This window comes from Canis aureus, chromosome 31 (assembly GCF_053574225.1).
Source record: "Canis aureus isolate CA01 chromosome 31, VMU_Caureus_v.1.0, whole genome shotgun sequence".
NCBI classification, from domain to species: Eukaryota; Metazoa; Chordata; class Mammalia; order Carnivora; family Canidae; genus Canis; species Canis aureus.
Window position 1 is genome coordinate 18,814,296 of NC_135641.1, and position 25,301 is coordinate 18,839,596.

At 35.8% G+C, this 25,301-nt stretch overlaps 1 protein-coding gene across 40 annotated transcripts in view; it reads left to right on the plus strand.

Moving 5' to 3' along the window:
• LOC144302453 (uncharacterized) overlaps window positions 1–25,301 on the plus strand; it is a 696,165-nt gene that overhangs the window by 29,105 nt on the left and 641,759 nt on the right. For 6 of the 40 annotated variants that reach the window (XR_013369305.1, XR_013369300.1, XM_077879777.1 and 3 more), the window contains one exon: window positions 3,210–3,368. The exons of 32 other annotated variants lie outside the window; for them this stretch is intronic. The gene's annotated coding sequence lies outside the window, so the exon portion shown is untranslated. The remainder of the gene's footprint in view (window positions 1–3,209; window positions 3,369–25,301) is intronic. 2 more of the 40 variants (XR_013369309.1, XM_077879792.1) reach the window with 1 other exon arrangement.

Consider the following 25,301-nt stretch of genomic DNA (forward strand, 5'->3'; position numbering starts at 1 on the left):
CTAGCAGCAATGTCCACAATAGCCAAACTGTGGAAGGAGCCTCGGTGTCCATTGAAAGATGAATGGAGGGGATCCCTGGGTGGCTCAGCAGTTTAGCACCTGCCTTTGGCCCAGGGCGCGATCCTGGAGTCCCGGGATGGAGTCCCGCGTCGGGCTCCTGGCATGGAGCCTGCTTCTCCCTCTGCCTGTGTCTCTGCCTCTTTTTCTCTCTATGTCTGTCATAAATAAATAAATCTTTTTTTTTAAAAAAGAAAGATGAATGGATAAAGAAGATATGGTCTATGTATACAATGGAATATTACTCAGCCATTAGAAATGACAAATACCCACTATTTGCTTCGACGTGGAGAGACCTGGAAGGTATTTTGCTGAGTGAAATAAGTCAATCGGAGAAGGACAAACATTATATGGTCTCATTCATTTGGGGAATATAAAAATTAGTGAAAGGGAATAAAGGGAAAGGAGAGGATGAGTGAAAATATCAGTTTTGGGGATCCCTGGGTGGCGCAGCGGTTTGGCGCCTGCCTTTGGCCCAGGGCGCGATCCTGGAGACCCGGGATCGAATCCCACGTCGGGCTCCCAGTGCATGGAGCCTGCTTCTCCCTCTGCCTGTGTCTCTGCCTCTCTCTCTCTGTGTGTGACTATCATAAGTACATAAAAATTAAAAAAAAAAAAAAAGAAAATATCAGTTTTGTCTCATGACAAAACATGAGAGACACCTAACTCTGGGAAATGAACAAGGGGTAGTGGAAGGGAAGGTGGGTAGGGGGTTGGGGTGACTGGGTGATGGGCACTGAGGGGGGCGCTTGGTGGGATGAGCACTGCGTGTTATGCTATATATTGGCAAATTGGACTCCAATAAAAAAATAAAAAAAAGTAAAGTACATCTTGAAAGAAAAAACAAACAGAAAACCCCTCACCAAACCCTGAATTCTATTTTGTCCATTCTTTTCTATTTCTGTGTTTTATTCTTTTTTTTAAATTTTTATTTATTTATGATAGAGAGAGAGAGAGAGAGAGGCAGAGACATAGGCAGAGGGAGAAGCAGGCTCCATGCACCGGGAGCCTGACGTGGGATTCAATCCCGGGTCTCCAGGATCACGCCCTGGGCCAAAGGCAGGCGCTAAACCGCTGCGCCACCCAGGGATCCCTCTGTGTTTTATTCTTAAGTATTTTTTTCTGAGCTTTCAGTTTACAGATTCTCTTATTAGCTGAGTTTAATATGCAGTGAAACATATCAAATGAATTCTGAAGTTTGGTTCTTTTTCAATTCTAGAATTTCTATTTGGCACAGTATAAACTTTCTGGTCACTGGATATAGTTTCTAGTTCACTGACGAAATTTTTAGTCTTTTCAATGAAACAAAAGCATAGCTATTTTAACTTTATAGCTGATCAATTCAAATCTGGAGCTATTTGTTGTTTATACTTACTCTTGTTTGTGTTGTCTTGACTTCTCATGTTTGCTTATACTTGATTATCTGCTGGATATTTTGTTTGAAAAATTATCTGTAGAAATTACTTGGAACTTAAGAGATGTTATTGTCTTCCATAGGGGATTTCCCTCCCTTCTTCCAAGTATCTACAAACACCTACCTTTGGGATTACCTTAATCCAATTTATATTTTCTGAACCACTCAGATGACTTGAAGCTGGGGTTTTATTGTGGTTTTCCTAAATCACAGGGTACAGCTCTTTGGGAGTGCCAAAACAAAGATGGATGGCTTACTGGGGCTCATATCATTGGGAAGCCTGGAATCAATTTTGCCATGCTTGCTGCTAAGCTTGTTAAAAAGTGTTGTTTAGTGTCTCAGTCACCTCACTTAAAATTGATAAATGCTCTACAGGCAAAAGAGGCCAATGTTTGGCTAACTTCTCTGAATCTCTGACTTCTCCAATATCTCAGATAAGTTATTCTTTAATCTTCTTAATTTTCCTGACCCATCTAGGTGAATGATGTATGTATGTTATCTCTTATCTCTTCTTTCCAGTTTTCCTTTGTAGGTAGGATGATCTGAATTACTTTGGCCACCATCACTGAAATCCAAAGTCTCCCTGTTCCTTATAGCAATATAAAAAACTAGCAAGATCTGATTATAAACAAATAAAGGCTTTAACAAGGCATAGAAGAAATTACAGGGTTTTTTTCCTTTGTTGCAAAAATATTGCTTGTCTTCTGAGAATGGACATAGAAAATCTTGCAGACCTTGCTTGATATCACAAATGGTAGTTATCCCATTTACTTGCAATGAGGAGGAACACAGTTGAATGGTAGTGAGGGATTTCTGACTTCATGGATATGATTTTCCTTGGGATATTACTACAAGCCTAAATAGGTTTATATGTAGGCCTGTGGGATAAACTGTCTGGGAGTTTAATTGCATAAGGATTGTGGTCATATGTGCCTGAAAGTGGGGAGGAGAGTGTGACACTTTGGATTTGAGGCCGAGCCCTGTGAAGAGAGGAACTTCAGGCAGAGGCTGAAGTTGTTGCTTTAATGATGGGCTTATTGAAATAAAGGCACCAGCAAAGCTGTTCTAATTCTCAGCGACAAGTGAGACACAGAATGCCCATGAGAGGGTTTGGCACTGGGAACTCTGTGGGAATCAAGTGCTATTTATGTAGTTTGGTGCTGTGACAATGAGACATCAAAATGAAAGTTCAATAGGCAACTGGAATTATGTTATGGAGTGTGAGTTAGAATAGCATGGAAAAATTAAATTTGGCAGTCATTAGCCCAGAGTTGAGATCAATACTCTCAGAACAAGGATATTGTTAAAAATAGTGATACTGTATAAACTGTAAAAAATTTTTATTTTAAATAGTTAACTTATGTTTGTATTTCTTTATTCTTGACCTATTCCTGAGTTGAGATGCTTATTGGATCATTCAGAGTTGAAGGGCTTTGTAAAAGGCACATAAAGAACAGTGAAACAGTGATGCCACTAAGAGGAGTTGGCCAGGTGGCAGAGTAGGATTAGCTTGTGAGTGAGGGCTTAGTGAGGGTTAAAGAAATGAAAAGAAAAATGGAATTAAGAACAGAATCATTCATTCTCCACAGACTGCAATGTATTTTATAATACATTAACTGCCATAGTTAGAAAAACAAAAGGGCTCAGTCTCAGATACCAGAAAGCATTCATTAGACAGAATCAAGGATAAATTTGGAATTGAATGATTTCTGTGAACTTCTCTTTCTTCTTTTCTCAGGTCACCTTCAGACAATTGAGAATTCACTACCTGGGGGACTAGGAAGTCTGTTTTCCCCTTGTTCTCCTGTCTTCTTCCCATTCTACTCTTCCCCCTACCAGGCTCCTGGCTTGTCCCGGATGTTCATGGAGACCTAGCAAACAAACAAACCTTCCAGGTGTAGTTAGTTTATTATTATGGTAAATTATTTCCTTTTCACTTGGTGTGAGCAGGGGGTTGGATGAAAGAGATAAAGGGGAGAGAGAATCCTCTTCCACCCTTCTGGTGAAGATGAGGTGGAACAAAAGTAGGAAAGAGACAGGATTTCCAGGCCTGTCTTATATGTAAATGATGAAAATATATACTCTTTACATGGAAATACAGTAGTCAGAAAATGGCCATGTATTAGAGAAGGCTTTTCAATGTTTCAAATGCTATTTTAATATTATCAGAGTGTAGTTATTGAAGGGGGTGTGTGTGTAGAAATATGCCAACCTTCTTTTTTAAGGTAGGCATCTTCAGCTATAAATTTCCCTCTGAAGTCTTGCTTTGACTCAGTTCCACAGTTTTATAAGTTGTACTTTTGTTTTTATTATTAATCTCACAGTATTTTCTAATTTCCTTTCTGATTTTTTTTAACCCATTGGTTATTTTGGAGTGTGTTATTTAATTTCCCCAATTTCCTTCTTTTATTGATTTTTAGTTTCATTCTGTTGTCATCAGAGAATATACTTTGTATGATTTCAATTCCTTAAATTAATGAGAATTGTTTTATGGCCTAACATATGGTCTATTTTAGAGAATATTCCATGTGTACTTGAATGTAATATGTATTTTTCTGTTATAGAGTGGAGCATTCTATAGATGCCCATTAGGTCTAGTTGGCTTATAGTGTTGTTTAAGGCTTCTATTTCCTTACCGATTTTCTGTCTAGTTGTTCTGTCCATTATTGAAAATGAAGGTATTGAAATTTCCAACTATTGCTGTTGAATTATCTGTTTCTTTCTTTAATTATTTCCGTTTTTTATTCTTGCATTTGTGGGCTCTGTTGTTAGATGCCTATGTATATATAAATGTTATATCTTCTTGGTTGACACTTTTTATCATTATAAAATGTCATTCTTTGTCTCTAGTAACAGTTTGTTTTTTTTTTAAAGATTTTATTTATTTATTCATGAGAGACAGAGAGAGAGAGAGAGAGAGAGAGAGAGAGAGAGAGGCAGAGACACAGGCAGAGGGAGAAGCAGGCTCCATGCAGGGAGCCCAATGTGGGACTCTATCCCGGGACTCCAGGATCCACCCTGGGCGGAAGGCAGGCGCTAAACTGCTGAGCCACCCAGGGATCCCCCATCTAGTAACAGTTTTTGTCTTAAATTCTATTTTGTCTGATGTTACTATGGTTATTCTAGCTCTTTTCATTACTTTTGCATGGTGTATCTTTTTCTTTTTTTCTTTTTTTCTTTTTTAATTTATTTATTCATGAGAGACACAGAGAGGCAGAGAGGCAGAGACACAGGCAGAAGGAGAAGCAGACTCCATGCAGGGAGCCTGATGTGGGACTCGATCCCAGGACTCCAGGATCATGCCCTGGGTGGAAGGTGCTAAACTGCTGAGCCACCCAGGGATCTCCTGGTGTATCTTTTTCCATTCTCTTTCAACCTATTTGTGTTTTTGAATCTGAAGTGTGTCGATTGTATAAAGCATATAACTGGATCATGTTTCTTTGTTCATTTTAGCAATTTTTGCCTTTTAATTGGAGAGTTTAATCTCTTCGCATTTAATATAATTACTAATAAGTTAGGAATTACACATTCCATTTTGCTTTTTAAATATATCTTATATCTTTTTTTTTGTTCATCCAATCCTCCCTTACTACTTTCTATTGTGTTAAATATATATTTTCTTTTTTTTTTTTTTTTAAAGATTTTATTTATTTATTCATAGAGACACAGAGAGAGAATGAGAGGGAAAGACACAGGCAGAGGGAGAAGCAGGCTTCATGCAGAGAGCCTGACGTGGGACTCGATCCAGGGTCTCCAGGATCACACCCCAGGCTGCAGGCGGCACTAAACCGCTGCTGCCACCGGGGCTGCCCTTAAATAGAGATTTTCTATTACAAAAAATACCAGTTGTCAGTTCTTTTACTATATGTCTTAAAGTATTTTCATTATTGGTTGTTTTGGGGTTACCATTAACATCTTAATTTATAGCAATTTGATTTCAGTTAATACCAACTTAATTCAGTAGTATACAAAAACTCTACTCCTAATAGATCCAATCCCCTAATCCTCTTATGCTGTTATTGTCACAGCTTACATTTTTGTAATTTAATTTGCCCACCAATTAAGATGTATAATTATTGAATTATGCATTTGTCATTTAAATTAGATAGAAAATAAGTTATAAACAAAAAATATATTTATACTACCTTTTACATTTACCTATGTAATTATATTTATTGGTGTTCTTTATTTTATTATTGCCTAGTATCCTTTTATTTCAGTTTGAAAACCTTCCATTAGTATTAATTGTAGGGCAGATCTGCTAGAGAAGAGCTATCTTAGTTTTTATAATATCTGGGAGTATCTTAAGTACTCCTTCATTTTTTGAGGGTTAGTTTTGCTGGATATAGAATTCTTTGTTGAGATGGTTTAATTTTACAGCACTTTGAATACATTATCCCACTGCCTTCTGGCCTCCATGGTTTCTGATAGGGAATTAGCAATTAATGTTACTGAGAATCCTTGTATGTGATGGGTCACTTCCCTCTTGATTGTTGATAATGACAAGCCTTTCCAGTAGGGCCTTACCAGGAACAATGAGACATCAAATAATGACTCCTCTTTGGAATTGAGCCTCTGAAAGAGCTCTGGGTCTGTTTTGCTCCCTGCAATATCTAAATGGTTTGTTGTTTTTTCAAAGCTGCTGAAGAGATAGGAAGCAAATGGCATAGGGTGTGTTAAATGCCACAAAGTTCACTGTTCTTATCAAGATCTAGCCATTTTTCTTGACTAAATGCTTCCTAGAGTATTGCAAACTTTTGAGTATTTCTGAAAAGTTGATTCTGACGTTTTTTGCAAGTTTTTCATTGATTTTATGAAGGAATGAACTTTCAGAGGTCCTCCTGCCATTTTTGCTGACATTCCTGGGTAATATTTACTTAATTATGACATACTATCCTTTAAATCAAATTTTGAATACAAACTTACTAATATATTAGTTTGGATTGGGAAGTTTTCTTTTTATGTAGGCTGTAAAATTTAAATAACTTAATAATTATTACTTGATGATTTTATAGAAGATTAACAAGTAAAGCCTCTTTGAGCCTGGTTTCTTTATCCTTCTTTGTCTTTCATTCATGGTGGAAACTGGGAATGTAGATCTTTGCCACTTGAATTTATTCTATTAAGTTTTTTTTTACTTCTTTATTAATCACTTTCATTAATTTATCTTTTATAATGATCAAACATTTCATTTAAATTTTTTAATAGTTTAGAGTTGAATATAACAGTGGTCTTTAGAGTACTTGTATCTCTGAGGATATATGGCAGTGTTCCTAAGGGTCTATAGGCCATGGTTTTTTTATGAGAATGCAAGAAGAGCATAGCTTTTATCCACTCCAAATCTTATCATGGTATATTGTTCCAAAGTGTCAAAATCCCAGTGTATCAAACAAGAGATAAATTTGAAATGTTTGGCTCAGCAAAGTCTACTTCAATCAGGGCATACTTTTTAAATTGTCTTGTTTCTCCAAATGCTTGCTTTTTCATCCAGAGACAATTTTTTTTTGTACTTCGTATGATTTTTTTTTCTTAAGTGCTGTAGGTTTCTCGCAAATATCTGATGATTTTTACCTGCCTACATTTGGTTGGAAATGAAGGAAAATGAAGACTGAGAGCTTAGTGTGAGGGTACTGTACATTGTGTTGGATGACCCTGAATACCAGAATAAGAAAACATCATTATGGGGTACTGGCACCTACAAAATACTAGCAAACTGAATTCGATAGCACATTAAAAGGATTATACCCTATGATCATGAAGGATTTATCCCTGAGATACAAGGATGCTTCAACATACATAAATCAATAAGTGTGATACATTTTAACTGAATGAAGGATAAGTCATATAAATATCTCAGTGGATTTAGACAAAGCTTTCAATATAATCCAACATCCTTTCATGGTAAAAATTTAAACTAGGCATAGAGGAAATATACTTCAACATAATAAACAGCCCATATATGACAAGTGCACAGCATCACCCACACTAATAGTCCTGGCTTTCCTCAATGGGTCATTCAGTTTCATGAGAACAATTTTGGTGATGGAATGGTGGCACTGGTGGCACTGGTAGGGTATAGTCTGTCAAAGAATTTCATGAATCTCCCTATTTCTAATTGTTTTGTTTTTTATTGTTGAGTTTTAAGAATTCTTGGTATATGTTGGATAAAAATCTTATTTGAGATGTATGTTTTGCTGATATTTTCTTTAAGTCTTAGGCTTGTCTTTTTGCTCTTTTAACAGCATCTTTCACAGAGCTGAAGATTTAAATTTCAATGACATCCAACTTACTGATTTTTTTTTTCATAGATTGTGCTTGTGGTTTTGTGTCTAAAAAACCGCAGTCAAACCCATGGTCACCAAATTTTTTCCTATATTATATTTTCCTGTATTATATATAGCTTTGTGTTTTATATTTACGTCAATGAGCCGTTTTGCATTAATTTTTTTGAAAGGTGGAGAGTCTGTGTCTAGATTTCTTTTCTTTTTTCTTTTGCATGTAAATTTTTTTATGTACATTTATTCTCCCACCATTCCTCAAGAGGATATCTTTTCTTAATTGAATTGCCTTTGCTTTTTTCTTAAAGATCAGTTGGCTATATAAGCATGAATATGTTTCTGGGCTCTCTAATCTGTTCCATTGATCTGCCTCTCTGTTCTTTCACCATACTGTACTGTCTTAATTACTGTAATTTTAGTGTTAAGTCTTGAAGTCAAATAGTGTCAGTCCTTTGACTTTGCTATTCTACTTCACTATTGTGTAAGGATATTCTTGGTCTTTTGTGTGTCCTTTGTCAATATCCACAGAACAATGTTTTTGTTTTTTTTTAAATTTTTTTGTATTTTGATTATGATTACATTGGATTTATAGATAAAATTTGGAAGAATTGACAGCTAATCAGTATTGAATTTTCCTATTCATGAACTCAATGGTTTCCATTTCTTTTAATTCAATGGTTTCCATTTGTTTCTTTTATATAGTTTTCACTTCTCCTGAGATTTATCATACTTATATTTGTTACAAACATATTTTCCTTTATGTACTTAAGCATAGTTTTATAACTGCTTTAAAATCATTGTCTGCCAATTTTAATGTCAGGGTCATCCTGAGGTCACACTTTCCTATCCTTTCTTTTGAGTATAAGTCATTTTTTTTCCTGTTTTTTTTTTCTTTAATATGTTAAGTGATTTTGGATTGTATCCTGGACATTTTGAAAAATACTGGAGACTGTGGAGACTCTGGATTCCATTATGTTTAAAAAATTTTGTTTAATTTCTTTTTTAATTAAAAACTTAAAAAAAATCTTTTGACACCCCATCCACCCTTTTACCCACTTATCTCACCCTCCACTTTTTGCTTCTGGTAACAAGTAGTCTGTTTTTTATATCTTTGATCTTGTTTTTTTTCTCTTTAAAGATTGTAAATGAAGGTGATGTTGTACACTGTTTCTCTCTGTCTTATTTCATTTAGCATAAAACCCTCAACATCCATGTTGTCACAAATGACAAGATTTCATTCCTTGTTATGGCCGAATAGTATTCCATTGTATATATATACCACAATTTCATTACCTATTCATCTATCATTGAATACTTAAGATTGTTTCTATATCTTTGGTATTGTAAAGAGTGCTACCATAAGCATAGGGATGCATATATCTTTTCAAGTTAGTGTTTTCATTTTATTCCTGTAAATACCTGGTAGTAGAATTGCTGGATCATATGATAATTCTATTTTTGATTTTATGAGAAACCTCCATACTGTTTTCCATAGATGCTACACCAATTTTCATTCCCATCAAGAGTGCACAGGGGTTCCCTGTTTTCTGTATCTTCACCAAAACTTGTTTTTTCTTGTCTTTTTGATACTGGCCATTCTGACAGGTGTGAGGTAATATCTCACTATGGTTTTGATTTTCATCTTATTGAAGATTTAAAAAAAAATATTTGTGTGTGTGAGAGAGAGAGGGAGGGAGGGAGAGGGAGAGAGGGAGAGAGAAAGCACAAACTGGGGAGTGGCAGAGGAAAAGGGAGAAGCAAGCTCCCCACTGAGCAGGGCATCTACACAGGGCTTGATCCCAGGACTCTGGGATCATGACTTGAGCTGAAGGCAGATGCTAACTGACTGAGCCACCCAGGTGCCCTTCATTTTCCTGAAGATTAATGATGTTGAGCATCTTTTCATTTACTTGTTGGCCATTTGTATGTCTTTGGAAAAATGTCTATTCAGATCTCCCCATTTTTAAAAAGGATTATTTGTGTTTTTGCTATTGGATTGTATGCCGTCTTTATATATTTTGGGTATGAACCCCTTACCAGATAGATGGATGATCTGCAAATATCTTTTCCCGTTCAGTAGGTTACCTTTTTATTTATCTTGTTGATTGTTTCCTATGTTGTGCAGAAGCCTTTTCGTTTCATATAGTACTACTTGATATTTTTGCTTTTGTTTTTAGTATCAGATTCAAAAAATCATTATTAAAACTTGTGTTAAGGAGCTTACCATCTATGTTTTCTTCTAGAATGTTCATGGTTTCAGGTGTTACATTTGTATCTTAATCCGTTTGAGTTAATTTTTGTATATGGTGTAAGAAAGTCCAGTTTCATTCTTTTGCATGACTGTATAGTTTTTCCAGCACTCTTTATTGAAGAGACTGTCCTTTCTCTATCATATATTCTTAGATCCTTTCTTGTAAATTTAAACATATGTATATGTTTATTTCTGGGCTCACTATTCTATCAAATTGATTAATGTGTCTGTTTTTATGCTAATAACTATACCATTTTCATTATTATAGCTTTGTAATAGAGTTTGAAATCAGAGAGTGTGATGGCTCCAGCTTTGTTCTTTTTTTTCAAGATTGCTTGGGGAATTTGGAGTGTTTTGTGATTCCATACAAATTTTAAGATTGTTTTTCTATTTCTGTGAAAAATACCATTGGAATTTTTAAGGATTATGTAGAATCTGTAGATTGCTTTGGGTAGTATGGACATTTTAACAATATTAATTATTCCAATACATGATCACAAAATATTTTTCCATTTTTTTGTACTTTCTTCAATTTCTTACCTTAATGTCTCGTAATTTTCAGTATATAAGTCTTTCCCCTTCTTGGTTAAATTTATTTCTAGGTATTTTATTCTTTTTAATGCAGTTACAAATGGATTGTTTAATGTGTGTTCAGTAGTTTTCTGAATACAGATCTTTTGCCTCTTTGGTTGGATTATTCCTAGGTATCTTATGGCTTTTGGTACAATTGTAAATGGAATTGACTCCTTAATGTATCTTTCTTCTGTCTCATTGTTAGTGTATAAAAATACAATTGATTTCTGTGCATTGATTTTATATACTGTCACTTTGCTGAATTCCTGTATGAGTTCTAGCAATTTTGGGGTGGGATCTTTTGCTTTTCCACAGAGTGTTATGTTATCTGCAAAGAGTGAGAATTTGACTTCTTTGGCTATTCAGATACCTTTTATTTCTTTTTGTTATCTGATTCCTGAGGCTAGGATTTTTAATACTATGTTAAACAGCAGTGGTGAGAGTGGTCATCTCTGTCGTGATCCTGACCTTAGGGGAAAAGCACTGTTTTTCCCCATGGAGAATGGTATTTGCTGTGGGCTTTTCATATATGGCTTTTATGATATTGAAGTATGTTCCCTCTATCCCTACACTACTGTGAAGAGTTTTAATCAAGAAAAGATGCTGTACTTTGTCAAGTGCTTTTTCTACATCAATGGAGTTCATATGGTTCTTGCCCTTTCTTTTATTAATGTATTGTATTACATTGATTGATTTGTGGATGTTGAACTATACTTGCAGCCCAGGAATAAATCCCATTTGGTCATGGTAAATCCTTCTAATGCACTGTTCAGTCCCATTGGCTAGTATCTGGGTGAGAATTTTTGTATCTATGTTCATTAGGAATATTAGTCTGTAATTCTCTTTTTTGGTGGGGTTTTTGTCTGGTTTTGGGATCAAGGTAATGTTGGCCTCACTGAAAGAGTTTGAAAGTTTTCCTTTCATTTCTATTTTTTGAAACAGTTTCAGAAGAATAGGTATTACTTCTTCATTAAATGTTTGGTGGAATTCCCCCTGGTAAGCCATCTGGGCCTGGACTCTTGTTTGTTGGGAGATTTTTGATTACTGCTTCAATTTCCTTTTTGGTTATGGGTCGGTTCAGGTTATCTCTTTCTTCCTGTGTCAGTTTTGGAAGTTTATTCATTTCTGGAATGCATCCATTTCTTCCAGATTGCCTCATTTATTGGCATAGTTGCTTATAATATATTCTTATACTTGTTTATATTTCTTTGATGTTGGTTGTGATCTTTTCTATTTCATTTATGAATTTGTTTATTTGGGTCCTTTCTCTTTTCTTTTTGGTAAGTCTGGCCAGGGGTTTGTTGATCTTATTAATTCTTTAAATGAACCAGCTCCTAGTTTCATTGATCTGTTCAACTCTTCTTTTGGTTTTTCTAACATTGATTTCTGCTCTAATCTTTATTAATTCTCTTCTCCTGCTTTTAGGTTTTATTTTCTGTTCTTTCTCCAGCTTCTTTAGGTATAAGGTCAGGTTGTGTATTTGAGATCTTTCCTTTTTCTTGAGAAAGGCTTGTATTGCTATATACTTCCTTCTTAGAACTCCCTTTGCTGTGTCCCAAAGGTTTTGGACTGTAGTGTTTTCATTTTCATTTGTTTCCATGAATTTTTAATTTCCTGGTTGACCCATTCATTCTTTAGTAGGATGTCCTTTAGCCTTTACTTATTTGAGTTCTTTCCAAATTTCCTCTTGTGATTGAGTTCCAGTTTCCAAGCATTGTGGTCTGAAAATATGTAGGGAATGATCTCAGTCTTTTGGTACCAGTTGAGACCTGATTTGTGACTCAGTATGTGATCTGTTCTGGAGAATGTACTCAAGAAGAATGTGTATTCTGTTGCTTTAGGATGAAAAGCACATAATCAATACTGTTTCCATGGTCTCTATCTGCACTCTGTACTCACCCAAGCTGTGACTGAGCATTTCTAATCTCAGGTACATGATTCCCTTTTGAATCCTCAGACCCTGAAGACTCTGGTAGCACACACCTGCACCACAACTCCTGGGGGAAGGGAGGGTATTCTAGCCACAGTTCTACTGCTTGCTGGGCCCATGCTTGGAGAATGGTTGCCTGACTGTGTCACAGTTTGTAGTATATGGCAACCCTGAGGTGAGAGCCCATTCCAGGTCTTGCTGATTGCAGCCAGCTTCCCTGCTCTAATGCTTGAGAACTCTGCCATACTCAGGCACCCTTGTATCCCTGTGACTCTGAGAATCCTGAGACCACACTGTCCCACCTAGGATTCCACCCCCACGTTGTTACCTAAACACCTTGCAGGCCAGGATGTCCTTCACCAGAGCAGACTTACATAAGTTCTGATTATGTACTCTGTTGCTGTATGACTTTCTGGTAGCCGACTTATGGAGGCTCCCTCCCCTCAAGGTTTATCTTCTCATATATTGCTTTAGATTCATTTCTCCATACCACCTACCTTGCAGAAAGTGGTCACTTTTTTATTTGTAGAATTGCAGCATTTCTTTTCTTAGATCTTTGATTGAGTTCATAGGTGTTCAGAATGATTTGATAGCCATCTAGCTGAATTCCTGGGACCAGATAAAACTAAGGTCTCTTATTCCTCCACCATCTTGGAAAATCCCCAGTATTACTCTTCTTTGAATGTTTGGTAGAATTTGTCTGTGAAGCCAGCCATCTGGTCCTGGACTTTTGTTTGTTGAGAGTTTTTTGATTATTGATTCAATTTTATTTCTGGTAATTAGTCCACTCATATTTTCCATTGCTGCAGTTTTGGTAGATTATATGTTTGTGGGAATTTATCCATTTTTTCAAGGTTGGTTGTTGGCATATAGTTTTTCATAATATTCTATTACAACCCTTTGTATTTCTGTGATGTTTGTTGTTATTTCTCCTCTTTCAATTCTGATTTTGTTTGATTTTTCTCTCTCTCTCTCTCTTTCTCTCTCTCTCTCTCTCTCTCTGGATGAGTCTTACTAGAGCTTTACCAATTTTGTTGATCTTTTCAAAGAAGCAGATCCTGGTTTCATTGATCTTTTCTGTTGTTTTTTGTTTCTACATTATTTATTTCTGTTCTAATCTTTATTATTTCCTTCCTTCTGCTGGTTTTGCGTTTGTTTGTTCTTCTGTTTCTAGCTCCTTTAGGTGTTAAGTCGGGTTGTTTATTTGAAAATTTTCTTGCTTATTGAGGTAGCCCTGTATTGCTATAAACATGTTTGTTGTTAACTGTTTTACATATTTGGATGCACCCATGTTGAACATATAAATATTTATAATTGTTATATCTTCTTATTGGATATTCACCTTTATTATTAGTAGTAGTATTTGTAAAATATTTTATTTTTAAGTAGTCTCTACATTCAACATGGGGCTGAAACCCACAATCCCAAAATCAAGAGTTGTATGCTCCAATGACTGAGCCAGGCAGGTGCCCTGTCTCACTTGTTATTATATAGTATCTGTTTTTGTCTCCTGTTACAATCTTTGTTTTAAAGTCTATTTTGTCTGATAAAAGTATTGCTACCCTGGCTTTCTTTTGACATCCATTTGCATGATAAATAAGTCTCCATCCCTTTGCTTTCAATCTGCAGTGTCCTTAGATCTGAAATAAATCCCTTTCAGCACTTAGAATGTATCATGTCACTTTCTTCTGGCCTGTAAAATTTATGCTAAAAAGAAATCTGTCTTTTCTCTTTACCTTTAAAATTTTTTCTTTCTCCTTTTTTTTTTTTTTTGGGACATTTTAATTATCCTGCATCTTGGACCTCCTTGGGTTGATTTTGTTGGGCATCTTTGTGCCCCCTGGACTCATATATCTGTTTCCTTCCCCACATCGGGGAAGTTTTTAACTATTATTTCTTCAAATAAATTTCCTGCCCCCTTTGCTCTCTCTTCTTCTGCTTCTTCTGGAATCCTTATAATGTGAATGCTGTTATGCTTGATGCAGTCACAGAGTTCCCTAAGTCTATTTCATTTTGCGTTAATTTTTTTTCTCATTTGTTAAGCTTGATTACATTTACTCTATCTTCCGGCTTTAATTAGTTCCTTTGATTCATCTAGCTTGCTATTTATTCCATCTAGTGTATTTTCAATTTTATTAATTGAAACACATTAATTGTGTTCTTCGTCTCTGGTAAATTTTTTTTATCTCTTTGTTAACGGTCTCATGATGTCCTTCATTCTTTTGTCAAGTCCAGTGAGTATCTTATGATCATGACTTTAAATTATCTATCAGGCATATTTTACTTATAGCTCTATTGCTTAGGTCTCTTGCTGTGCTTCTGTCCTGTTCTTTTATGTGGGATGTATTCCTCTGTTTCCTCATTTTCTCTAACTCTCTGTGTCTATTTCTGTTAGGAAAGTCAATTACACCTTCTGCTCTCAAAGGTAATGGCCTTATGAAGAGCTCCTATAGTGTTTCTGCAGTCCTGTTCCCCAGGACTTGATGCCTCAGGTGCTTGTCTCCTATGTGTGCTATGTGTGCCTTGTGGTTGTGCCCTGGCTGTTTTTTTTTTTTTTTTCTTTCCTTTAGTTCAGTTATCTGCAAGGCTCTCTTTGCTTGTTGTAGCCACGATTGGTCCCTGGCTATGTGGGCATGTTTTAACAAGTTCTGGTCTGTTTATGAAATGAGCAGCCACCACTGGAACTGATGCCTCAAGTTCAGTGATGCCATGTTGATGGGGTTTGTAGAAGTCTTCTGGGTAAGGGAACCTGCAGCACCAGGACTGAGGCAAGTGTGACTAAATAGACAGATCCCCTGAAGCCTGTGAGGGCAAGATTGGTGTAAACAAGTTAGGTAGGGAGTCTTGGTGTGGTGCTGGTCACTGCAGGTGGTTGTGTGTTTGTGTTGTAGGGGAGAGGAGGGAAATGGCACCTGCCATCTTCTTTGTTCTTGGATGGGTTTCCCTGGGATCTCTTCCCCTCAGCCCATGGTCTGAAATGAGTGAATACCTTCCTTGCATGTGCCCCAGGCATTTTTAAACTGTGGCTTCTATACTGTAACTCTGCTGTTTCTTTAAAGGTTCACACCAGGTTAAAGGTTGTGAATTCAGCTTCCTACTGCCATTTGGGCTCTCCTGGTGTTGAGCTGCTGATTTTTGAAATTCCAGGCTTTAGTTCCACTGGTTGTAAGAACTCATGAAATTCAGCCCCTCTCACATTCAAAGCCAAATACTATGAGCTTTGTCTTCCCTGTGTGGGCTCTCTGGTATGATAGCCTGTGTCTCACCCTTCTTGGCTCCCTCCTTACCCTGAATGACCATAGTCCATTTTGCCCAAGACCACATCTCCACTCTTCCTACCTTCTTAGATGTGCACTCTTGTCTACCTTTAATTGTGGTTTTTTTCTCCCCTGCCAGTCTTCAGATTGTTTTCTGGGTTATTTATGGTGATGTGTGTTATTTACTTGTATCCATGGACTATCGCAAGCTTAGTGTACTACTCTGCCATCTTCCGAGCCTCTCATTAGTCCTCTTTTTAAAGAGAGCAAAGAAGTGCTGGGACGCCTGGGTGGCTCAGTGGTTGAGCAGATGCCTTTGGCTCAGGGCGTGATCCCGGGGTTCCAGGATTGAGTCCCACATTGGGCTTCCTGCATGGAGCCTGCTTCTCCCTCTGCCTGTGTCTCTGCTTTGTCTCTTTTTGTGTCTCTCATGAATAAATACAATCTTTAAATAAATGCATTTGTGAAAATAAATAAAAGCAAATAAGTGCTAACAAAATTAGAGTTCACAGATACTTTTTCCTTTCTCCCTAAGTATAATGAATAAAGGTGCATTAGCAATGTGGAATCCAGAATACTTAGGAGTTGTTTTACAAAAAGAATTTACATTGTTCTATAAATACCAGTTTTCTTTTAGATGGTGCTTCTGGATGCACATTGTGCATCAGTTGGAGAATTTTTTTTGAACAAATATTTCAGACAGTGGTTTGAGCAGTGTCATGTTGTGGCTGGCATATGTAATTATTTCAGAATGGGAGTATATTCTGGATCACCAGTCCACAGTCACTAAATTCATAACAATATGATACCTTAACTGTCCATTGGTCCTCTTTCTAAGAAACTGGCTTCCATATGATGGTAACCAGGAACTCACCTTTAATACCAAATGCTAGGCCTGCTTCAAAGATTTGAGAGTCTTCCTAAGGGGGCCTTGTTGGTTCACCTTTGTGCCAAGTCATGGAGATCATATTTCTTTAGCCACATATTGAGACTTATGATTCTGATAATGGGATACAAAAATTGAGATTGAGACCATTGCTGTAAATCTAGGATATATGATATACTATGTGGTAGCTTATAAGAACAGATCTAATATGCCTGGCAAAGGAAACCAGGGCTTCTACTGACTGAACTGTTGCTAAAGAGAAATCCCATGGGAATGGGTTGATGCTGGGTTTTCTTTAAGTCTTCAAACAACTTCAGCAAGAAACCAGAGGATTCTGGCTCAATTAGGACCTTGATTAAGTGGAAATGATTATAATATCCATGGGATGTCCACAGCTTCCAGTGTACTTTCTGGAACTCATGACCAGTACGGACTTTGTTTTTCATCCTGTTTGCTAAAGCCTTTTAAGCAAACTAAATGAATCTTTCTTTTGATTATGTTTCTAACTGAATTACCATCTGCTATTTGGAAATCATAATTAGTTTTGAAATTTACATTTAAATATAAATTGTGCACTATCACACTGATTGGTCTGAGTCTAGGATAAGGAGAAGAGAATTATTCTTATAGTTTGGTCTTATTATTCACTCCAATGCTTCATCTATTACATGGAATCCCAAATGTATCTTAAAAACCCTGATTGGTGTATAGAGGCTTCAAATGCTTATTATTCTTTCCTTAGCTTCTCATATTTTCAGCATCTCTCATTCATTTAAGACGCAGTTTTAATTTCCATGGCCACGGTGGCTTTTCTGTGCTCTCTTAAAGGAAAACTGCCAAGGTTGATAGGTTCAAATTTGACTTTTCTTTCTAAGTGCATTTATACATTGCCAGGATCTTCCTGCTTTTTTATATGCTTTTGATTTTAATGGTTGATGCACTGCCAGCTGACTCAAGGACCAAGCAATTACAATAATGTCAGACCTCAAATCTGATTGTATAAATCCAGAACAGTAAGCTGCTTTTTTTTTTGTACTTAAAGAATGTAACAAGAACAGTGCCCAGGAATCAATTTAAGAACAATAGGCTGTTGAGTTAAAGCATCATTATCATTAAGAGGCATTTTTACAATGCTTGGCATTTTTCTATAGATGCAATGATTAGATCTAGGTTCTCAGCCCACTACTACCATGACTTATTAGGTAACCTTGGTCAAGTCATTCTAATATCTCTGAGTTTTCTCATTGGTAAAATGAGGGGTTGGACTGCATATTTTACCAGATTATTTTAGATTCTTAAATTTATGATTAATAAAATTCTTCTTCTCAATACTTTTTAAGGTAAGCCCACTTTTATGAATAAAAATTGAACTGCAGTGGTATTAGAACTCAGGGTTATGTAATAAGGCTTCTATGAAACTGATTTGAATTCCTGATTTTTGATTCACACTTCTACCACTTTATTGGTTTTAAAACTTGAATAATATAAAGACAACTTTTAAAAGAAAGAATATAAGAATATTTTAGACTTATGATGTTGATGTAAATTGTTGTAAAATATATCAATTTTTAAGGACATAAAATTAGGCATCTATTTCTGATGCTTATAGCTTGTTGGAATTGAGGAGAATCAATAAATTAAGCATAAACAATCCTAAGAATTTAATTGAATACATTGAATGATGATGATTATTATTTTTGCTAAAATCAAATCATCTATTGAAAGTTGTATTTGATCCTGTCTGTTATGGGATGGGTTCCTTTGAATTTATCTTATCTAATTTATTGTGCCATGTCATGACTCTAATGTTTAATTACTTTTTTTTAATTTATTTGTACAGTGAACTGGGATATTATTTGGCTTCAACTAGGTGCAAGCATATCATTTACTTACTTAATTTAGGTTTCCCTTTTTCTCTTTAGCTTCTAACAATAGAAGCAGGACAACTTAGTGCCAGTGTGAATGTGACACAAATGTGATACAATGACATGAGCACTGAAGTTATGTGGTAGGAATTAGTTATGAGTTGATTTGTTCATTAGTAATTCATATGCCAGATACTTCTATGTGTCAGGCCCTGCTTTAGGCACTAGGGATATAGTAATGAATAAAAAAGAAAAAGGCTCTGCCCTCAGAGAGCTTATCAGGAGTCATCAGGATAGGTTTGGAATATTAATTTTAGATTATTATGAAATGGACATAATGTTCCAACAGGGAACTTGTTGACCCTTGGGAATAAGTCTATGGCACATTTCTAAGAGGTCAGTGGATCCATATTTGATAAAGATTTCTCTCTTTAGTTTCTTCCTTTTGCATTGTGTACTTTCTAACTTTTGTAATACATTTGAAAATAGAAAAGTTTATCAAGTTCTCAACTTTTAATAGAATTTTTATTGGCAAGAAGTTGCATCCTGGGTCATCCTGCCCAGTTAGCTAAGCTAAGGTAGCATGGCAACATGGAAAGAGCATTTGTTCGGGGATCAGAAGACTGGGATTCTTGCCTTAGTCTGATATTAGCAGATTGTTGTGACCTTGAAGAGGGCATTTAATCTCTCTGCACCCCAATTTCCTCATCTTCAAAATTGCAAGCAACCCTTGGTCATTCTTTCCTTTTTTGGGAACTGTAACCCTTTGAGAGCCAGATAAATACTATGAAACATATTCATTCTAAATGGCTGATGCATGTAAAATGTTGCTGCTAAGTTCAGAGGATTTATAAATTCCTACCACTCAGAGGTAACCACTATTAATATTTTGTTGTAAATGTTTTTTATTCTTTTAGTTACCAGTTCCCCACATCTTAACTATATATTGTGGAAATCTTTCCATGTAAAAAAAAACCAAACCAGTCTTCTTCAACATAATTTTAATGGATGTACCATAATATATTTGAACAGTGGCTTATTGTTGGACATCATAGGAGATGCCTGTATCTATTGCCTTAGTATCAATTCTCCTTTTTAGTAGTAATTATATTCCATATTTCTTTTTTTAAAGATTAATTTATTCATGAGAGACACAGAGAGAGAGATAGAGAGAGAGAGAGAAAGGCAGAGGCACAGGCAGAGGGAGAAGCAGGCTCCATGCAGGAAGCCCAACGTGGGACTCGATCCTGGGTTTCCAGGATCACACCCTGGGCCAAAAGCGGCACTAAACCACTGAGCCACCTGGGCTGCCCTCCATATTTCTTTGGTAAACTCCCACTACCTAATTTTTAGCCATATATTTTTAGTAAGATTGCTCTAGCAAAGCCATATGATCAGGGTGGATATGTAGCCAAGTTATAGCTAGTGTGATTTAAGAGGACATTTGTCACAACTTCTGGAACAAAGATTTTCATACTCTGTGTTTGGTGGTGTTCAAACGATAGCCATTAGGTGGGCTGGTTAAAAGATGAAACTGACCTTCAGAATGAGCCGACTCAAAGGATGGGTCCTGGTAATGTTATTGGAATCTGAAGGTAGCCCTAAAATCTGCCTCCCTTGGAGGTTTTTCAGTTATAAGAGCTAATAAATTTTCTTTTTGTTTAAATCCTTTTAAGTTGAGTTCTTGGTCACTTGCAACTTAAAACACTCTGAATATAGGCATTTAGATTATTTCAAAATATTGGTTCTTATAAATAATCCTATAATAAATAGCCTCACATTGTTAACTCTTTGGAATATCTTTAATTATTTCTTTAGTGTTAATTCCTAAATGCAGAAGTCATGCTGTTTTTTTGGCATGATTATTTGGTTCTATTTTCTGAATCATGTGTGGCAGTAGTGATTCAGTTAAAAATGGATTTAAATTGAGTAGTTAATTGCCTTGAATCAGTTATAGTGTGACATTTTTTTTCTTTCCAACCCAGGATCCAATCCATGATTATGCATTGCACTTTGTTATTTTTTTGTAATCTCCTATTAGAAAGAGATGTCACAAAAAAAAAAAAAAAAGAGAGAGAGAGAGATGTTCCTTCTTTCTTATTCATTCATTCATCCATTCAATTATATTTACTATTAGTATGTACTCTTCTAATCTTGTTTTCCTAAATGGATTATAATTATAATTTTTAAATAAACTTTTTATTTTTGAATAATTTAAGTATATTTGAGAAAAGCTATAAATATAGTATTAGGGAGAGTTCCAGAGTGGTTCAATTGATTGAGTCAGACTCTTGATTTTGACTCAGGTCATGAGTTTAGGGTCATGAGATTGGGCCCTGTTTCAGTCTCCATGCTTAGTGGAGAGTCTGCTTGAGATTCTTTCTCTCCCTCTGCTCCTGTCCCTGCTTGTGAGCTCCACTAGATAAATAAATAAATCTTAAAAAAAAGATAATATGGGAGAGTTACTGTATATTCCTTTCCCAGTTTCACCTAATGTTGACATCTTACATGAACATGATATATTTATCAAAACTAAGGAAGGGGCAGCCTGGGTGGCTCAGTGGTATAGCACCACCTTCAGCCCAGGGTGTGATCCTGGAGACCCAGGATTGAGTCCCACATCGGGCTCCCTGCATGGAGTCAGCTTCTCCCTCTGCCTGTGTCACTGCTTCTCTCTCTCTCTCTGTCTCTCATGAATAAATAAATAAAATCTTCAAAAAAAAAAAACAACTAAGGGAAAAAACCTAAGAAACTTAACTTTGGAACATGCTATTAGCTAGATTGGAGACATTATTTGCTTTTCACAAATTTTTCCACTAATACTCATTTATTTTTCTAGGATTCAGTTCAGAATACCACATTTCATTTAGTCTGTGTTTCCTTAGTTTCCTCAGATCTGAGATGGTTTTCCACTCTTTCCTTGTTTTTGTAACCTGGTAGTTTTGAAGATTACTGGTTAGGTATTTTGTAGATAGCCCCTCACTTTGAGTTTGTTTAATATGTTCTCATTATTAGAAGGGGTAAGATACTCTTCTTATTGCATTATATTAGGTGATACATGATATTAACCTGCCTTATCACTGATGATTTTAACTTTGAACACTTGGTTAAGGTAGTGTCTGCCAGATTTCTCTGTTGAAAATTTCTATTTTTCCCTTTCCTTTCTCTATTTTTGGAAGCTAGATACTACTATTCTTTCGAAGATATCCCACACTGAAAGAGAAGCTCTACTTCTCAAAGTGGGGGATATCTACATATATTGTTTAGAATTCATCTGTAAGGAAAATTTGTCCCTTTGCTCCTTTGAATTTTTTTGTTTATTTAGCCATTTATGTCAGTATTTCATGCCTATTTATTTTATACTCTGGGTTAAATTCAAGACTACATTATTATTATTATTATTATTATTATTATTATTATGTTCAAATTGTTTGTTTCAGCCATTTATAGTTCTTTCAGTTTGGCTTCTGAATCTTTTTCTTACGTGTTCCTCCCTAGCCCAGCACTTTCTTACTTTTAGGGCATCACAAATACAACTCAACACTGAAAAAACAAACAATCCAATTAAAAAATGGGTAGAAGACCTGAACAGACATTTTTCTAAAGGAGACAGCCAACAGACACATGAAAAGATGCCCAACACTAATAATCATTAGGGAAATACAAATCAAAACTGCAATAAGATATCACCTCATATCTATTAGAATAGCTAAGATAAAAAATACAAGAAACAAGTGTTGATAAGCCTATAGAGAAAAGGAACCCTCATTCACAATTGGTAGGAATATAAATCAGTGCAGCCACTTTGTATTGGAGGCTCCTTAAAAAATTAAAGATAGAAATACTATATGATCCAATAATTTCACTATTGGGTATTTACCTAGGGAGAACAACAGTAACATAAAAAGATGTATGCATTCCTATGTTTATTGCAGCATTATTTGCAATAGCCAAGACATGGAAGCAACCTATGTGTCTATCAGTAGATGAACGGATAAAAAATGTGATATATATTTTCATATATGTACACACGTACACAATATGGAATATTAAAAAGCCATAAAAAAGGATCAGATCAAGACATCATGGTCCATGGATGGACCTAAAGGGTATTATGCTAAGTGAAATAAGTCAGACTGACAAAAATAAATACCGTATGATTCCACCCATAAATGAAATCTAAAAAAAAATAAAAAAATAAAAAAACAGAAAGCAGAATCAGAACAATAAATACAGAGAACAAACTGATACTTGCTGAGGGGAGGTGATGGGGGGTTGGGAAAAATGGGCGAAGGGAGTGGGAAATTTAGGCCTCCAATAATGGAATGAGTAACTCATGTGAATAAAAAGCAGAACATAAGGAATGCAGTTAATGATATTATAATAGTGATGTAATGGGACAGATAGTAGTTATAATTGTGGTGAACATAGTATAATGTATAAACTTGTCAAATCACTAGGTTGTACACCTGAAACTAATGTAACATTGTGTGCCAACTATACTTAAATAAAAATGCTCCAGGCTAATTTTGTAATTTCTTTCTCTAGCCCTAGAATCAGCTTTTTCTCCAAATATTATTTTTTATTTTAAATTTTTCCCAGATTTTTACCATGAGAAACTTTTTAAGCTGGCTTCTTGGTTATTTTAACATGTCCCATCAGTTTTTGAATCATATCATGAATGGACCTGTATATTGTCACATATTAAAATATCAATACTATTATTGCTATTAAAATAATATAAAAATAACAAATAATGAACATTTACTGAATGCTTCAGACATGTTCTAAATGTTTTATATGTATTAATACAGTTAAGCTTATTTGGTTCTGAAATTTCATAATTAAGTACAATTATTATTCACATTTTACAAATGAGAAAAGTGGGTCACAGAGAAGACAAATAAATTACCCAAGGTCACACACCTAGTAAGAGGCTGAGCTAGAGTAAAATACTTAAGTACAGGTTTATGTATTTGAAATTATTTCTGCTCAGTGAGGATATACAGTACATTGAAGATTTTTTTGTGGCTTCATATAGATGAATAAGGTCACAAAATAAATTTATTTCCAATTTACTATTTATTCTAAAACTTCCCTTCTGAATGAGCGAAGGCTATGAGTACTTCCTGTGTTTGGGATCAGATTCTGAAGTTGTATGGGAGAGGCTGGAATATGGTTATTGAATTTCAGAACCTGGAGCCAAGGGAGGTCTGAAATGCAAAGTTCAGGGTATAGTGGACATCATGATTGCTTCTTCGACATCTGTTCTTCCTCTTTGTCACCTGATTTTCATTTGACTGTCTGCTCATCTTTGACTCAGCCTGTTTATGGGAATTTCATTTCACTCCTGTCTCTTAGAAAGGGGCTGTACCTGCAGCAACATAATCCTGTCACCTGGCCAACATTTTGGTTCAAAAGTGACATATAGGCTGATTTGGGCCAAAGATACTGGAAAAAATATTTTCCAGCAAGAATCTTTATCTTTCTCATCTTTTGGGCTGTTTTGTACTGATAAGAAGCCTGGATGTTCTACAGCCATATTGCTACAATGAGTGAAGTTGGCCTTAGGACAGAGCTGATATCATGCAAGAGAGAGCAAAGAAAGAGCAAGAATGAATCTTAAGTGTTCTCACTGCACCAAAACTCAAAAACAAATGGTAACTAAGTAAAGTGATTGGTGAGTAAATTAGCTTGACTGATAATCATTACACAATTTTACATATATCAAACTATTAAATTGTACACCTTAAATATATGCAATTTTTGTTTGTTAATTATATTCAATGAAGTTGGAAATAAAAGAATAGGGACATCTTTTTGCTACTGAATCACATCACCCAGACTCTTGACCCCCCACCAGACTTCTAGTCAATAAACACTGTCTTATGAAAGTTAATTTGATTTGGATTTTATGTCACTTGTAACATAGTGCATGCCATCCGATACAAGGAGTAAGGAAAGAACTTAGGCTAGGAAGATAGGTCAAAAGGCACATCAGTTTGAAAGAATTGATCTGAGAAGCAGAGACTAGGAACATATAACATGAGATAGGATCTAGAGACATTAAATAAAGCCAGGAGAGTTTAGAATGTTGGGTGAGTGGGAGTAAAGCTGGGAGAAATTATTGAATTGAAGGACTATTTTTGCAGGTGAGAGGAAAAAGCTAATGACACCAAGCTGGATCAGAGCTTCTGGATGTGTTTGCATTTTACCTAGATTGTGCTGGAGAATGGGTCAAGAAAAGTACCTTAATATCAAATTTGGCCCCCAGATTTCAGATAAATGCAGATCACAGAATGTGAAGGCTGACTTCATTTTTTGTTTTGTTTTTAAAGATTTTTATTTTTATGTAATGTCTTCACCCAATGTGGGGTTCAAACAACCCCAAGATCAAGAGTCACATGCTTTACTGAGCCAGCCAGGCATTCCAAGGCTTACTTGTTTTTAAAATGTATTAAGACTTACACTTCTGGGGTGCCTGTGTGGCTTTAGTCAGTTAAGCATCTGACTCTGATTTTGGTCATGATCTCAGCTTCGTGAGATTGAGCTCAGCCCTTGGCTCTGCACTGGGCATGGAGCCTGCTTGGGATTCTCTCTCTCCCTGTCCTTCTGCTCTTCCCCTTGCTTATGCACACTCTTGTTCTCTCTCTCTCTCTCCAATAAATAAATCTTAAAAAAAAAAAGAATGAACTGCTACAGGAATTGCCTTCATCATAAATAACTAGAATATTAAAGGAAATATATGGAACGACTGTTTTCAGATACTGGACCACAGATAGTCCAGGGC